Here is a 13,728-nt window from a genome sequence, read left to right on the forward strand (position 1 = left end):
GTAGTAAAGGAAGTGAGGTGGGGTGGTGTATGCGCACTTTGACCCAGAGTTGTTTAAAAAGCAGCTACATTTTCCCTGCCTTTTTACTGGGGAATCGGAAGCTGTAACAAAGTTGTGTCACAATAAAGGTTACCTGAACTTACCGCCGGGCTCAAACTCTCATTAAAAGCTTTGAGCTCCAGGAGGTTTTTGTTTTAAAGCTCCTCATTTCTTTCAGCCTCCTGCACTAAGTTTCCAATGTCATGTATCAGATGGAGCAGGGAATGAGGAGCTAGTATCGTTAGAAATTGTAAACGTTTCAGGAGTGCAGGTACCGTGTTGTTACATCAGCGTTGTAAAGCTTACTGGCAGCACCGGGAGGGGTGGGCTGTATTCACTAGAAACGATATGGAGGAACTGGTATTGGACTGGGGTGGACAACGTTAAAATTCACACAACACCAGGTTATAATCCAACAGGTTTATTTGGAAGCACTTGCTTTCGGAACACTGCTGCTTCATCGGTCAGCTGTGAGAGAGGTATGAATAAAGGGGAGGGCTTGCATTTTCCTAAAACAAGGAAAGGCAGGACTTGTACAGTTAATGGTAGGGGCTGGATCATGTTGTGAAACAGAGAAACGTTGGTGTGGAGGGGCATTCAGATACATCGTTCCTTGAAAGTTGCATCATTGGTGGACAGGATGGTTAAGAAGGTATTTAGCACCATTGCCTTTATTGTTCACACCACTGCGTATAGGAGTTGGGACATCATGTTGAGGTTGTACAGGATGTTGGTGAGGCCACTTCTAGAGTACTGAGTACAGGTCTGGTCACTCTGTTATTGGAAGAATACTGTGCTGTACATCTCTATGACTCTATAAGAAGAGCCATTACAAATTTGATGGACCAAACAACTGCCTTTTGAGAGAGATAAATGGGAGCATCAATATTTTAAACTTCCAATTTTTGTTCTCCTCCCAAAGTCTCTGTTTTGTCAGGGGACAGTGTAAGCCAGTAGGCCTTGCAATTCAACCTCATCTTATCCTCACCCAATATTCAAGGGAAATTAAGGGATGATGAAAAATACTGGTTTTACCAGTGATCCTCTCATTCCATGAACAAATAAAACAGATTATGATGCTGCCATCACTGCATGTGTCAGAATTAAAGTGATCAGAAAAATTCTGAACTCCCACTACTCACAGTTTGTGCACAATGCCATCATGTCTACTAATTCTGATCATTTCAATTGATATTCAGTCTTTCCACATTAAGAGCAGCCACGGTTTATGTTTCATTGGCAATTCTGCATGTTGACTTTCTATTATAACAACGGCAAAGAGATGGTGATATGTATTTAATCTTTAGATTAGTTGTGTCATTTAATTGTGAAACAGATTGAAAATTCACAACTTCACCAAATGCCAAAACATTTATTTTTTTAGGATGTTTGGGCACGAGCACTGACAAATAAAATATCAAAGAATTACAAAGTTATCAGGAGAGATACATATCTTGTTTAACCAAATACATTGGCAGTGCAGAGAATTTCAGCAAAGTGCAATAAATATTCACTGTGTACCCCTTATTCAACTCATTCAAGAATTTCAAATTGAGCTTGAGGTAATTCAAGAGCAAATGGCAACATTTGTTTGTTAATACACTCACCGTAATCTCTGAAAGAGTATTTTTATCAAAGTCACAATGTTTAATCCCAAACGGAGCAATTAAGTGCAAAGTTACTTTTAACCATTTAATAAAAGACTGCAAATTTTATTTCCGATGAAAAACAATTTTATTGTTTTGATAAGATATATTAAACAAAATAGCTTTCCTGGGTGTCAATATTTACAACAGTTATGCAGCTATTATTCGGCAATTGACCAACTAATTGAAATAATTTCAGAATAAATTAGCTGCTTCATTATAATACATTAAGATATTTTAATAAAGTCATGAAAAGGAAACCTTTAACACAAAGTTAAATAAAATACAAAACCATCTTATAGAATTCAATTCAAATCATATCTGTTGAATCACAAAAAGATGATGCTCAATGTACCAAATGACAGACAATCACTGGTAATGAAGGAAAAGCATTGTAAAGAACATATATATCTCAATTATATCTTAAATGAATATCTACTCTGTCTTAGACATTAATGACTGAAATTTTTTTGTCAAATTGAAAACTACAACAGCAAAGCTTTAGAAAATCCATCACTGAGCCCAACCTCGAATCAGTGTTTTTTTTCAGGAAATCCTTTTCAGATTTCAGGCTTCTCCAGCTACAATTAGCACAAAGGGAAGGTTAGGCACAGTGTGGAAAGGATGAGCAATAGCAATATCTTGGCTCTCACCCAAGTATTCTCCGAAGAAGAAAAAAATGCATCTGGATGGGGATATGAATAAGGAAGGAATCAGAGGGATACGGGCCAAATGCTGGCAAATGGATCACTAGATTACTTTAGGATATCTGGTTGGCCTGGACTGAAGGGTTTGTTTCTATGTGCTCATTACAGATACTCCTCTTCTGTGATCCCCAGTCATCTCTCCATACCAGCTGTACTTTTCATGAAATAATTTGACAATTGTTGACTTCTATCAACCTCTTCAATCCTGAGAAACTTCCTCTCTCTGCAAAATGTGCTTCACGTTGGCAAATTCAATCCTCCTCCGTTCCTCAAGAACGCACTTTATAATGTGCAATGTTCTCAATAGCTGTTTAACATTCAATGGGGAAACTGTTTTCAGTCCAACAGTTAGACAGAATTTCTCTGAAATGTTTATGGCAAATGCACTGTCCCATGAGAGCTCGTAGGGCCAGTTAAAATGCTTTTAACAGCCTTTTCTTTAAATTTCCCTGCCTTCCCAATATAGAAATTTTCTCCCATAAATTATTTGCCCTGAAAAGATCCAGCAGTAAAATGATTCTGGAGCAATCAGTAAAAATATCTCAGTTGGGTTATCCAAGGTTAGAAATGGAAGAACACCTCTCTTCAAGGTTACAGTTCAATTTGCCCTTTCAGCATTCCTTGAAATTAAGGTGTTCCATCATAGTGTTTAATTATGATCCATTCAAAGCAGTATCTACTCTCATCTGAGTGCAGAACCAACTCAACTGACTGAACAAGCAAAACAACTTTTCTGTATGTACTTTAGATGTGACATCCTCGCTCTCTCTCTCTCTCTCTCTCTCTGTTGACCCAACAGGATTACCAGGACTATTGAGTAATGATTGCTGATCTACAGTTTGCTTCTGCTGGTTAACAGAAGCATTTAATAACTGCTAGCCTGGTCATCCACAAAGTCAAAGAACACACTGTTCACCTGTGCCTGAGCAGAGGATAAATTTCACTTGGAACACATCACAAAATGACAACTGTTACAAGTCCCACAACTCATGAGTTTCCATGGACAAAGTTGAAAATCACACAACACCAGGTTATAATCCAACACGTTTATTTGGAAGCACTAGCTTTTGGAGCACCGCTCCTTCATCAGATGGTTGTGGAGAATGAGATCATGATCACGGAATTTATAGTCAAAGGAGTCAAGTATTATGGAAATGTGATATATTAAACAATTTTAGATTAAATCTTTCATTTTTTAGAATGGGTTGCTTCTCTTTGGTTTGTTAATCCCAGAATTTGGTTTTAATTACCTTCTCAAAAATGCCATTGAAATGCAGAGCTTTTTGAACAGAGGTGTGAATTCTATGTGTGTCCCAATGTCCAGTCAGACTGACATTTTTCTTAGAAAAGCTTTGTACTTAAATTACATTCTTGAGAAGGTAAATTATAGATTAGGGTGGATTGGCAGTGCTAAATTACCCACAGTGCCCAGAGATGTGCAGGTTAGGGTGGATTAACCATGGAAAATATGGAGTAAGGGGGTGTGTATGGATGGATAGCAATATGGAGGGCCAATGTGGAATAGATGGGCCGAATGGCCCGCTTTCACATTGTCAGGATTCTGTGACCCTCCCCAACGAAGGTACATTTTATCTGCATCTATCCTGTCAAGCCCCTTTCAGAATTCTACTGATTTCAATAAGATCACTTCTGGTTCAGAGAGATATACAGCACAGAAACAGACCCTTTGGTCCAAATCATCCACTGATTCACAAACTGAACTCGTCCCACTTGCCTGTACTTGGCCCATATCCCTCTAAACCTTTCGTTTCATGTACCCATCCAAATGTCATTTAAACGTTGTAACTGTCCCTGCATCTACCACTTCCTCAGCAAGTTCATTCCTCATGTAAACCACCCTCTGTCAAAATGTTGCTCCTCAGGTTCCTTTTACATCTCTCTTTACACCTTAAAAAAAATGTCTCCCAAGTTTGAGCTCCCCTACACTAAGAAGACCCTTTCTATTCACCTTATCTCCACTCCATGATTTTAAAAGTCTCAATGTGCGCACCCCTCAACCTCCTGTGTTCTAGTGAAAAAAGTCCCAGCCTCTCCTTGCAACTGAAACTCTCCAGTCCTGGTAAGTCTTTACCAAACCCTCTCTAATAGTATTCTTCCTCTTACAGGGTCACCCAGAGCTGTACTCAGTACCCGGAAAGTGGTCTCACCAACATTCTGTACAACCTCAACAAGATGTCCCAACTCAATGGTGTGAACAGTGGAGGCAATGCTGCTGAGTGCCTTCTTAACCACCCTGTCTAGCAGTGATGCAACTTTCAAAGAACTATGTACCTTAACTCCCCCCATGTCTCTGTTTTACAACATGACCAAGGGCCCTACCATTAACTGTACAAGTCCTGCCCTTGTTTTAGCAAAACGCAACCACTCGCTTTTATTCATACACTCTCAGACATATACATGTACACCACCCCCCCCCCCCCCCGCCCCCCAAACACACTCACTGGCTTATACTCCATCACTTTACCAAATGTTCACACAGTCTTATGCACACTCACATGCACAAACTGACATGCACACAATCACACTCTCTCATGCACGCACAACTGTCTGGGGTGAATTTGTATTGGCAGAATTATATTTGCAGATACATTCAATTTTGCTCAAAAAAACACAATCTGCAGCCAGTCAATCCATGTAATATTTTATAAATTCCTATTTTGGAAATAGAACCAGTCTGATTCAAGATTGGGATACTGATAGACTCGAAGTTCACACCTGTAATGCATTGTCTGAGCTAAGATATCACTTTTTAAAAAAATAAACCTTAAGTCATCTCAAGACTATGACTTAAAAGTAGTTCTGGGATTTACGTATTAACGAACTAAAACCTGCAACCCATTCTAAAAGATGAATGGCTTAACAGCACTCTAGGTTTGTTCAATATATCCTATTAGTTGCATGACACTGTGATTTTTGCTTTAAAATATGTGTCTTATGATCCTGCTCCACAGCTACCTGATGAAGGAGCAGCGGTCCGAAAGTTAGTGCTTCCAAAGAAACCAGTTGGACTATAACCTGGTGTTGTGTGATTTTTAACTTTATCCACCCCAGTCCAATGCTGGCATCTCCACATCATATCTCGTGAACACAGCCCACACCTCCCGGTGCTGCCAGTAAACTTTACAATGCCAATGAAACGACGCACTCTGCACTCCTGAAAAATTTACAATTTCTAATGATACCAGCTACTCATTCACTGCTCCATCTGATACATGACATTGGAAACTTAGTACAGGAGGCTGAAAGAAATTAGCAGCTTTAAAACAAAAACCTGTTGGAGCTCAAAGCTTTCAAAGTCTGAGCCCAGCAGTAAGTTCAGGTTACCTTTATTGCAACCCAACTTTGTTACAGCTCCAGATCACCTCAGCAAAAAGGTGTTGAAAACGTAGCTGATTTTTAACTGTTCAAGGTCAAAGCACCCCTCCGCCACCACCCCCCCAACACCACTTTCTTTCCTATTGGTCACCACTGACTTGTCCCTTTGTAACTGGATCCTTTGTACAGCCTTAACCCAGAAGAAGTATTGCCTCACTCAGCAATTTCAACCCATACCCTGTCTCCAAGTAAGTTTCTCCCTGCCCATCTGCCGGGAGGGAAAGAAGTGGGGGGAAACAGGTGGAGTCAACTACACTGCTGTAGGTCTCAGTCACGTGTAGGCCAGACCAGGGAAAGGATGCAGCTGGGATGACTGAGTGAATCCTTTCCCACAACAGCAGTTTCCTTCCCTCAAAAGGACGTGACTGAATCAGAATGGGGCTTCCCCCCCACCCCGCCTGATGGTTTCATTGTTAGATTCTGACCTCCAGATTTCTGACCGAATTCCAAATCCACTATCTGCTGCGGTGGGATTCAAACCTGGGAGTTCCAGAACTGGGTTGATAGCCCAGTCCATAATGGCACTCGACAGTCGCTCCTTCAATCCCCCTGCGATGGCACGTGAACTCCTTGGTGCCTCCGCAGGGTGGCTGCCCGGGTAAAGCCCTTCCCACATTCGGGACAGCTGAAGGGCCTCTCCCCCGTGTGGACCCGCCGATGTTTCACCAGGGCGGAGGAATCGCTGAAGGCCTTCCCACATTTGGGACAGCTGAAGGGCCTCTCCCCCGTGTGGACACGCTGGTGCTTCAGCAGGTCAGAGGAATTGCTAAAGGCCTTCCCACACTTGGGGCAGGGGAATGGCCTCTTCCCCGTGTGGACCCGCTGGTGCTTCAGCAGAGTGGAGGAATCGCTGAAGGCATTCCCGCACTTGGGACAGATGAAGGGCTTCTCCCCGGTGTGGACCCGCTGGTGCGTGCGCAAGTTGCCCATCTGAGTGAATCCCTTCCCACACTCAGGGCAGCAGAAAGGCTTCTCCCCCGTGTGGATCCGCTGGTGGATCAGCAGGACCGAGGCCTGGGTAAAGCCCTTCCCACACTCGGGGCAGCTGAAGGGCCTCTCCCCTGTGTGGACCCGCTGGTGCTTCAGCAGGGTGGAGGAATTGCTGAAGATCTTGCCGCAATCTGTTCAGGGGAAAGGCCTCTCCTGTGTGTGGATCCACTTGTGGGTCTGAAGGGCAGAGGAATCGTTGAAGGCCTTCCCACACTCAGGGCAGCTGAAAGGCCTCTCCCCAGTGTGGACCCGCTGGTGCGTCCGCAACTTGCCCACCTGAGAGAATCCCATCCTGCACTCGGAACAAGTGAATGGTCTCTCCCCAGTGTGGACCCGCCAGTGGGTCAGTAGGGTGGAGGAGGTGCTGAAGGCCTTCCCACACACAGTGCAGGAGAACGGCCTCACCCCCGTGTGGACCCGCCTGTGGGTCTTCAGGTCAGAAGAATAGCTGAAGTCCTTCCCGCAATCGGGGCAGCTGAAGGGCCTCTCCCCCGTGTGGACCCATCGGTGCCTCAGTAGGGCAGAGGAATTGCTGAAGGCCTTCCCACACCTGGGGCAAATGGATGGCCTCTCTCCGGTGTGACTGCGCCGATGAACCTCCAGGGCAGATGGAGCACGGAAGCCTTTCCCACAGTCGCCACACTTCCACGATTCCTCCACGGGGTGGGATTCCTCAGGTTTCTCCATGGCTGAAGCTTCAGCTATACACAAACGTGTGTAGAGCCCCTCCTCACCGTGAATTCCTCTTTACAGGCTGTACAACTGTTTCTGGCTCCACACTCAGTGCGCTGCAACAGTAGGGACTTTTATCCAGTCCCACTGATGCTGAAAACGTACTCAAACAGGAACCAAAAAGCTTTGCTCCTTCTCACAGAATCACAGTCAAAAATTGTTGCAGTCTCGATGGATTGAATGACTGTCAGACATTGACAACAAAGTGAGGACTGTAGTTACTGGACAGTCAGTGCCGAAAAGCGCAGTGCTGGAAAAGCACATCTGGTCAGGCAGCATCCGAGGAGCAGGAAAGTCGACATTTCAGGCATAAGCCCTTCATCTGTTAATTTTGAAACTTCCGTCCTCAGATCACCAAATACTCTGTAAAAGGAGATTACAAAAGTCATCAGTGTCAGTCCAGGGTAGAAATTCAGAACAAGCATTTCTACTTTTGGGGGGACGTTCTTTTCTTTAATTATTCCACAAAATTGAAAGCACCATCTCACTCTCCCCATCTGTTCACACATTAACGTCCCTGGGAAGTGAGGGGGAAAGGAGACATCAAAGCATTAACACCAACACCAGACAGAAACTGTACATATGTTAGCAGAAAGCCAGAGTCATAGAGATACACAGCACAGAAACAGACCCTTCGGTCAATCTCTTCCATGCCAACCAGATACCCAAAATCAGTCTAGTCCCATTTGTCAGTACTTGGCCCATATCCCTCTGAACCCTTCCTAATCAAACACCCATCCAGATGCCAGCATCCACCATTTCCTCTGGCAGCTCATTCCTTACACACATCACATTCTGCATGAAAACGTTGCCCCTTAGGTCCCTTTTAAATCTTCCCCCCACCTTAAACCTATTACCTTCTGGTTCTGGACTCCCCCATCCCAAGGAAAAGCCGTTGCGTATTTACTCTATTCATGCCCCTCATGGTTTTCTAGAAGTCTATAAGGTCACCCCTAAGTCTCTGGCGCAGGAGGGAAAACAGCCCCATCCCATCCCTCCGTCCCTCCTCACCCGGGTAATTAAGACACATACCTGAGTTTGCAGAGTCTGCCCCCTCCCTGGAATCACTCCAGATGATTCAAGTGAACAGATTTTCCCCCCACTCCCTCCCAGGATGAAGAGTTGCCCAGAGGGAGGGAGTTTCACTCTGAAACGGACAGGGCCACTTCCGCGTTATGACGTCATAGATGAAGTGAGGGGGCGGGGAAAGACCGACAACAGCTCCGCGCACTGCGCCTGCGCTGCCCTGCAATTTGCAATAGTAATCCCTTCCTTTCAGAGAATTCCCAGAGTGTGGAAGCAGGCCACTCGGCCCAAGGAGTCCGTACCGACCCTCCGAAGGGTAACCCACCTACACCCATCCCCCTATTGCCCTGACTAATGCACATCCCTGAGCACTACGAGTAATTTAGCTTGGCCAATCCAACCTAACCTGGACAAAGTTAAAAATCAAACACCCAACAGGTTTATTTGGAAGGACTGGTGTTAGCAGCGCTGCTCCTTCATCAGGTGATTGTGGAGAATAAGATCATAAGGCACAGAATTCATGGAAAAACATTAGTGTCCTGCCACTGAAGTGATATATTGAACAGACCTGGATTAAGACTTTCATCGTTTAGAATGGGTTGCAGGTATCAATAACATGTAAATCCTAGAACTTCCTGTCAGCTATGCACGCATGCACGAGGGAGAGAAAAGTCTCTTTCCGTGCTGAATATCTCTATGTCTATTTGATAACAGATGCTTTATTTACATTGGTGTAAATATTGTTGTAAATCATAGCTGGGTACTAATAGTTAGATGTAAGGAAGAGAGTATTCCTCAAGTAGGGCACTATAAGAATCCTGGGAAAGCTCTATTTCTGGTTTACTTCCTAATGAACAAACATTTGGGGTCAGCATGGTGGCTCAGTGGTCAGTACTGCTACCTCACATCACTCGGAACCTGGGTTTGATTCTGTGTGGAGTTTGCACATTCTCCCAGGGTCTGAGTGGGTTTCCAGAGTGCTCCCGTTTCCTCCCACAGTCCAACGTTGCGCAGGTCAGGTGAATTGGTCATGCTAAATTGCCCATAATGTTAGGTGCACGTTAGGTAAATGTAGGGGAATGGGTCTGGGTGGGTTACTCTTCGGAGGGCCAGTGTGGACTTTTTGGGTGGAAGGGCCTGTTTCCATACTATAGGAATCTAATCTAATTAAGCACGAGCACCTATATACATTTTAACTTTGTTTCATTCTTCTTGTTTGATTCCATGGTATGACTACACTCTTGTGTCTGATTGGTTTGAGAGACTGGGAGATTGTGGATTGGGTCTCAATTCACTGCATGTTTTATTGTTCCAGAAGGTGTAAAGGGGTGGGGGTGGGGTCAAAGCTTCAGGAGAAATCCAGCAGAGCTGAGAGCAGACCCATATTTAACTCTGTTGGAACAGGAAAATCAACAGAGGACAGAGAAACCAGGACCTGAAATCCGAGCTGACACCAGATTACCCTGTGATCAGCGCTTTCATTAGCACCTCTCCCATTATCTTGCTTTCCATTTGACTACCCCCTCAATTTTCAGGATCCAATCCTTGTCATTCGGAAGTCATGTCTCCGTTAGAAGTCACAGATCATAACTTTTCTCTTCAAATGTGTAGTCAATTAATTCGCTTTTGTTACAATGCAGCACACATTCAGACACACCGTTTTAGTTTCAATTTTTGTGATCTTTAGTATCCAGTTTTGATTGCTGGTATATTTACTCTCCTTGTCCCTTTCTATCATTCTCTGATGTTAATTCTCCAGATCACGACATTGCTCACTGGCCTTGATTTGTATTGACCAGGCTAAATTGCCCAAAGTGTCCAGGGATGTGCAGGTTCGGTGAGTTAGCCATGGGAAATGCAGGGTTATAGTTCCATAGTAATAGAAGCAGGAGCAGGCCATTGGCTCATTGAGCCTGCTCTGCTATTCATTCAGCTCATGGCTGACCTATCCATCGTCTCAGCTACTCCTACATCCATTGTCCCAACTACCCTTAATTCCCCCACCATTGCAAAAACCCATCCAACTGTGTCTTGAATAGACTTAATGAAGCTGCCTCTCCTGATTCCTTGGCAGAAAATTCCATAGATTCACTACTCTCCAGGAAAAGCAGTTCCTCCTCATCTCTGTCCTAAATCTACTCCCCCTAATCTTGAGTCCGGATCTCATCTACCAGCAGGAATGACTGGATAGGGTAGGGCTTCATCCCCACAGTTCAATGAATTCTCACTTTCCAAGATGTATTCACTCATTCAGTTGCTGTCTCACAAATAAAAGATTTAATTTGCAACTTCTTCTGTTCCCAGTCAAGGCAAAACATCTTTGAAAGCTGCTCTGAAAGTCCAGTCTTCAGAACCACACTTCTGCTTTCACCGAAGATGATTAGAGTCATACAGCACAGAAACAGACCCTTCAACCCAACTCATCTGTGCCAACAAGAAATCCTAAATTAACCTAAATCATTTGCCAGCATTTGGCCCATATCCCCCTAAACCCTTCCACTTCATATTCCCATCCAGATGCCTTTTAAATTTTGTAGTAATTGTATCAGACTCCATCACCCTCTCTGAAAATGTTGCTCCTCAGGTCCCTTTTAAATCATTCCCTCTCACTGCAACATATGCTGGCCAGTTTTGGGCTCCCTTAACCTAGGTACTCACCCTATCCTGCCCCTTATACACATCTGTAAGGTCACCCCTCAACCTCCAATGCTCCACGGAAAATTTTCACTGGCCTATTTAGCCTCTTCCTGTCTTAAACACTCCAACTCTGGCAACAGCCTTGAAAATCCTTTCTGAACCCTTTCAAAGTTTCACAACATCTTTCCTGTAGCAGGGAGACCAGAACTGAACACAGTATTCTAAAAGTGGCCTAACCAATGTCCTGTACAGACACTCCATGAACTCCTAAGACTCACTTTCAAGGACCCATGAACCTGCACTCCAAGATCTCTGTGTTCTGTGACACTCCCCTTAACTGTGCCAGTTCTGCCTGGATTGCTTGACCAAAATGCAACACCTCACATTTCTCTAAATTAAACTCCTTCTGCCACTCCTCGATTCATCGGCCCATCCGTTCAATTCTAATTTACAGCAAACTCTTTTTCCTCTCTTATTCTCTGGAAGCTGAAAATCTCCATCTCACACACTCTCCCTCCATTCTCACTTTGCTGAACCTAATCCCTGCTGTACCTCATCCTGAAGGGTCTGGTTCATGCTGATTAACAGGTGTCACAAAGCTAGTTCCTTTTTGACTAAAAGCTTTTCTCTGGCTCAAGGAGACTCTGTCCATGACTTTTTTCAGAGGTAATAAACCGGCTGGGTTCTGATCAGTCTGGTTTGAACAGAGATGAACGGGAATTTGAAAGGCCTTTTGTTTATATGTAAACAGGTGTGACTTCAGGCCAAATTGGTCAAGTTTTAGAAGTGACCTGTATAAAGAAAGGGGAGTGAGCTGAGCAGTTTTAGTTCAGTATTGAACTGGTTGGAAGTTCAACAGGGAGCTATGTGGAAACTCTCTCTCTTTTCCGCCTCTCAACTTCAACCTATAAGCATGTGTTCCATTTATACTGGTTTTCAAAGGGAGTTGGCTTTTTGGGACTGTTGTGTATATTCAGAACAGCATAACTGAGTCTAGTTGGCAAGGTTGAGTTCTGTAGGGGTTCTTTATTCTGATCTTTGTGTTTCATTGTGTAATTTTGTGAATAAATTTTTGTCTATTTTAAAATCTAGTAGTCAACCAAGCTAACTTACTCCAGGTAATTTTCACTGTACACTTACCAAATCAAATTGCAAAGTTATGGTCTGGGGCTGCCTGCTTCAGAATGTTTTCAGTGGTCTGGCTTAGTCCATAACACAGGCCCACACTTTCACTCAGGGGAGATATAATTGAAACATACAGAACATTGAAAGGCCTAAACAAAGTGGGCATTGGGAAGATGTTTCCATTGGTGGGCGAGACCAGACCTGAAAGAGACTAGAAAAGGGAAGACCTTTAAGAAGGGACATAAGGAGAAACTTTTCAGCCAGACAGTGGTGAATCCGTGGAATGTATTGCAACATGAGGCTGTGGAGGCTAGGTCACTGAGGGTATTTAAGACTGCGATAGATACGTTCTTGAGTATCAAGGGGATCAAGGTTTACGGGGAGGAAGTGGGAGAATGAGGTTGAGAAACTTATCAACCATGGTTGTGTGGTATGAGCAGACCTGATGGGCTGAATGGTCTAATTTCTGCTCCTATGTTTTATGGTCTCTTGCTGTCTTGGACACAGTGAGAGAGAATTGGGAGCAGGAGTAGGCCATTTGGTCTTTTGAGCATGCACCAGCACTGAACAGAGCATAACTGGATATGAATATACCTATATCTGAGTGGATAGGCTGGGACCTTTTTCACAGGAGCACAGGAAGTTGAGAAGTTTATAAAACCAAGAGGGGTGTCAATGAGGTGAGTGGCTGGTGCTGTTTCCTTCAGATGGGGGTTTCAAGATTAGGGAGGAAACTTTTAAGGAGAGAGGAGAAAGATTTTAAAAAGACATGAGGAACACCTTTTTTTGAAAGAGAGTGGTTTGTGTGTGGAATCAATGTCCTAAGGAAGTGGTGGATATAGGTACAGTAATAACATTTAAAAGACATTTGGATAAGTACATCAGTCGGAAAGGTTCAGAGGGATATGGGCTAAACTACATGGGACTAGTTTAGTTTGTGAATATATTCAGCATGAACTAGTTGGACTGAAGTGTCTGTTTCTGAGCTGTAGGACTCTGTAACTGTTGTGTACTGGACTTAAAACCATTATTTTTGCCTTCCCCCATCACCATCCACTTTTTTGTTGTTCAGAAATCAGATGAACTCAGGCTTGAATATATTCAATGGCTGCCTGATCGCAGAAAGCCATCCCAACTTCTGAACTCTTGCTAATATACCACTTGCCTTGCTGATTGCTTGCTACACCTGTCTGACAACTGGCAGTGACTGGTGTGGAAGGATGTTGAGGCCCCTTTGTACATCCACATATCATTCCTGACGAAGGGCTCATGTCCAAATCACCAACAATCCTGGTCCTCGGATGCTGCCTGACCTGCTGTGCTTTTACAGTACCACACTTTTCGACTCTAATCTCCAGCATGTGCAGTCCTCACTTTGTCCACATCCCAATATATCACCACTTAAACAATGCGCCTTTTTTCTGCTTTTC

General features: G+C 43.9%; 1 protein-coding gene and 1 pseudogene across 1 annotated transcript in view; one reads left to right on the plus strand and one right to left on the minus strand.

Annotated features, from left to right (window-relative positions):
• LOC140460044 (uncharacterized) overlaps positions 1-8,689 on the minus strand; it is a 44,720-nt pseudogene extending 36,031 nt beyond the window's left edge.
• LOC140460045 (uncharacterized) overlaps positions 1-13,728 on the plus strand; it is a 911,064-nt gene that overhangs the window by 505,051 nt on the left and 392,285 nt on the right. The window lies entirely within an intron of this gene.

This window comes from Chiloscyllium punctatum, chromosome 36 (assembly GCF_047496795.1).
Source record: "Chiloscyllium punctatum isolate Juve2018m chromosome 36, sChiPun1.3, whole genome shotgun sequence".
NCBI lineage: Eukaryota > Metazoa > Chordata > Chondrichthyes > Orectolobiformes > Hemiscylliidae > Chiloscyllium > Chiloscyllium punctatum.